The sequence below is a fragment of the Asparagus officinalis genome, chromosome 9 (assembly GCF_001876935.1).
Source record: "Asparagus officinalis chromosome 9, Aspof.V1, whole genome shotgun sequence".
In the NCBI taxonomy this organism is placed as follows: Eukaryota; Viridiplantae; Streptophyta; class Magnoliopsida; order Asparagales; family Asparagaceae; genus Asparagus; species Asparagus officinalis.
Window position 1 is genome coordinate 4,325,559 of NC_033802.1, and position 4,758 is coordinate 4,330,316.

Here is a 4,758-nt window from a genome sequence, read left to right on the forward strand (position 1 = left end):
AATAGGATTCAAACTCTTAATCATGATGGAACCCAAACTCCTAATCATGATAGATCTCTAACCCTATCTAATTCTCATGAAGTTCTACAAAGAATCAAAGACACAATCCCAACAGCATAAAAAAATTCTGTATAAATTCAAAATTTTAGCCCGTTGCGTTTTAAACTTACTCTCTTCCAAAAATGAGTTCTTGTGTATACGTACAAAATCTTGCCTTCATTTATTATTAAAGTCACTCACCTTCAAGATCACTCTTGAGATCCAGAATACTCATTCGAACAAATCTTATACTCATTTTATATTTTCACCAGCTCATCATGTGTGAATTTCTATATTTTGCTATAACATTGTACATTTTTATTCTAAATCAAAAGTCATACTATTTAATTTTAAACTCACTCATTTCCAAAGCCACTCTTAAACACAAAATACTTAACACTATTTTTAAATCTATTTTGGATTTCAACGGTTTTGGTATACATTGTGAGTCATTATATTTTTGTTTTAAGTGATTAGCTATGGTGCATTTTTTAAAAAAATATTTAATCCGTAAATTTTTTTTGGTTTTCGCCTCTAAGTCCAAAGTTCCCCTCCATTTTTGAGCTCACTCATATTTAGAAATATTTTTTCTAAATGGTTCGGTATACTATGTAACCAGATGTCTTAATCATTATATTATAGCTTTTTCCATGTTGATATCGTGGCATAGTGAATTTTAGATGTGTGTGCGTTTTTTTTTTTTTTTTTGCCTTGTTTATCTTTAAACTCACTCACTTTTAAATTTAATCTCTAAAATGAAAGTTTTACCTTCATTTACTTTTAGACCCACACACTTTCTAGATCACCTTAGATCTAACATACTTAAAAGAATTAATTTTAAACTATTGTATATTAGTAGTTTTGTATCATTGTAAGATGATATATCTTGCTTTTAACTTACTATTTTATTTGAAGTTTTAGGTGTATAATATATTTTTAGGTCAAATACTTAAACTATATTTTTGATTGTTTTCACGCAGATGTCGTGGCAACACGGGTCAATTTCGCTCGTTTAGTTCCATAATTTTAGCACAAGTCCTATTGTTTACTATTCATCCTTACTTTATATCAGTTATTGCTAAATATTAGAAATTTAATGCTACGACATAGATTCTTAAAGTGCATTTGTATATTTGATTCTTAAAGTGCATTTGTATATTTGACGCATCGTCCACTTTTAACTTCGTTTCTTCAAGCAAACTCGCGGATTAATATCAGACAATACCTTAGTTCGGCCCATGATTATCAACACACTGCTCAGCCCAAGTCACCAGAGTGTACTGCCTCTCAGTATAACCCGGCCCAATACAGCAATATTAGTAGCACATGAAATAAAAAGTTAGGAAACAAAAATTCCCTTGATGATAAAATTATTTCCTCGTGTCTAATATGTTTAAGAAAAGTACGGAGTGATCAGAGTGTACTGCCTCTCAGTTTAACCCGGCCCAATACAGCAATATTAGTAGCACTTGAAATAAAAAATTAGCAAACAAAAATTCCCTTGATGATTAAATTATTTCCTCGTTTCTAACATGTTTAAGAAAAGTACGAAGTGATGCGATTTCTCTATACTCTAGAGACATTCCATTTCATGAATTTTCTTCTCTATCTTGAATGAAAGAAGTGCTAAAAAATGTTTGTGTTTCTTTCACAAACTTTAGTTCTGAAAATTAAGTAAAAGAGAGCTAATATGTTCCTCTATGATTATTCTTTGCTGCATTTGCTGACATATAATATATTCAAATCATCAACTATAATTTGCATTTGCTAATACTCTAAACTCTAGTAAACTAAAGTTGTGCCACGTTCTCGACACACTAGCAAATGTGATGTAAGGACACATAATTCACATATACTATTAAAAATAGGGAAATTTACTTCTAGCACCCAAAATTAGATAATTTATTTGCTTACCTCCTAATATTTTATGCACAATCTCTTCACCCTCAAAATCAATCTTTTTGTTTGTTGAACCCCCTAAGTACAATGCCAACCCATAGCCACTCAAAAAAATCCCAAAACTACTTTTGACTATACATGTGACCACTCTTTTTTTTTGGGATTTTTATGTCTCACTCTCTCTCATCCCTTCTCTCTCCCCTCTCCTTCCTAACTTCTGTTAAACCCAACACTATTAATTTTTCTCTCCTTCTTGAAAAAATTCTCTATCTTTCCCTCTTCTGCTCTCAAACTATGGTGATGTTCAATTTTCTCTATGGTGGCTAATAAAAAATTCGTACCAAGAGGTTGGTTGTCATTCTCTTCTCTAGTTGTGGTGTCAAATCCGTCATTATTGGGGTGGGGATCTGAACATAATGATCATCGTGAACGTTGGTGGATGATATAAACAGAGAGAGTGAGATAAGAGAATTATTCTCAAGTTGCAAATTGTTTGGATTTTGAAGAGCTACTCTTAACTATTAGAGAGTTTGTAAAATAATAATATAAATGTTTACAAGAAAAAACTATCATATTTTATTTTATTTTTGTTCGTAGGTACAATTACAGGATTCATGCGTACTTATTCATAAAAGCAATACAAGAAGGAAATGACATTTTTAGTTTACACCAGATTATTATACGGCATGGTTGTTAAGCTTATGTATTTGTTGTTAAACTTTTTCGTTAGTTGTTAAGCTTAAGCATTGGTTGTTAAGTTTTTTCGTTAAGCTTATATGTTGTTTGTTAATCTTTTTCGTTGGTTGTTAAGCTTATGCGTTTGTGTCAGGTTCTTTTGTATTACAATTGATGCATATTACAATTCAAAAATTATAACGAAACAAAGGAAAATTTTATATTTCATGTGGTTCTTTTCTGTGTGCCAATGGAGCGTCGATCTTGTACTTTGTTAACGCGCCGATTAAGACAACGGGTCTTTTGCTGTTGATGGGAGTTAAATTATTTGAAAGATAACTCAGTCTTCTCTTAGCAATATTTCTCAATGAAATCGCAAGTGTGATGCATGTGCTTATTCTTCTACCGAACTTTTTGAACTCTCCTCTTATGATCTCTAATCTCTTGGAAGATAGCACAATCTTCTCTGGATGAAGAGATATAAACAGATCCTTTCTCATAAGAACTATGGATTAAGCTAGATGACTAGTTGAAGAGAACGAATCCTTTCTCTTAAGAATCGTTCATCGGGCCAAATAATTAGTCGATGATAATGATCTATGAAGATCAATAAGAATAGAGGAGAGATTGGCTTCTTGACTAGCCTCTGAATCTCTCTCTCTCTTTTCTCCATCGCAAAGACCTTTCCTCCGCCTCTCTCCTCCCTTGCTTGCTTCATGTTGATCGCGCCTATTTATAGCTTAGGAGCATTGTGTGGGTGAATTAGTGGGCCTTAACTCCCCTTAAATGAGTGAGTTAGTGGCTATTAACTCCCTTTAAATGGGTGAGTTAGTAGCCATTAACCCCTCCTAAATAGGTGAGTTAGTAGTCATTGACCGCTTCCTTAATAGTAGCTTTTAAGAACAGTTATGAGCGAGGTTCGCCAATAAAGGCCATATGTGAGGTTTGCCAATAATGGCTATGGACGAAGTTTGCCAATAATAGCCACGAGTGAACTTCATCAGAATGGATGACACGGCCCACGTGGACTACTGGGCGAAGCTCACTGTTGCTTGGGTGAGCTTCATTATATCTTTGGTGAGCTTCGCTGCGGCTTCAGTTTCGACAAACTTCGTTATGTGTCCCAAGTGGACTACTTGGGCGAAGTTCGTTTTGGGTGAATCTCGCTAGAAGCTTCACTTTGACTTGGTTTTGATAGCAAGCTTCATTATGCCTTAGTCGAGCTTCGCTATGGCTTGGGCAAGCTTTGCCAATAAGTTTGAATTTGACTTAGAATCTGACTTGAACTCGTTTATTGACTTGACCGACTTGAGCACACCTTTCAACTTGGCCTAGAGTCCATCTTGAGGATTGACTCGAACTCAGGTCCTCTTTGGCTCGAATACAATTATGTTCCCATGCGATCCAAGTGAACTTCGTTGTAGCCTACCATATGCTGATGCTTGAGCCCATCTAAAGTGTTTAGCCCGTGTGTGTTTACTACTTGAACTCGGACTGGTCCAATAGAGTATATTTTAACCGTCTACAGTTGCTAAGTTTTTCCATTAGTTGTTAAGCTCATGCATTTGTCACGCCTCATTTTCCAAAATACTAGGGAACCGGAACACGAATAAGCCTGTGACGTATTAGACTGAGGAGAAATAGTACTAGACCCTTTCTACTCAATCTAATGCGCTAAGCGTCAAGCAATATAATACGAAGTCACATGTCCCCGATCACAATTAGCAAGAATATAATAAACAACTCAAAAGTCACAGGCCTCCCTCCCTCCCCGTTCTCCCTCTCTGTCTCCCTCTCCCCACCCCCGCCTCCTTCCCCCCATTGCACCTCCCCCTACACCTCCCTCCTCCTCCTCAGGTCCCCCTCTGCCCCCTCCCTTCGCTCGCCGTCGACACCGTCACGAGGAACTTCACGTGGGTACATTAGTAAGAGTTAACATGTTAGCTGTAAGAGTTAACATGTTAGTTGTAAGAGTTAACATATTAGCTGCAAGAGTTAACATGTTAACTGCAAGAGTTAACATCCACTGGCATGAGAAAGAGGAGGGTAAATTTAGGATTTAAGACAGCTGACATGTCTAATCATAAGCTGGCATGTCTAATCAACTGCTGGCATGAACTGGAATCATGATGGAGGGGCCTTGGG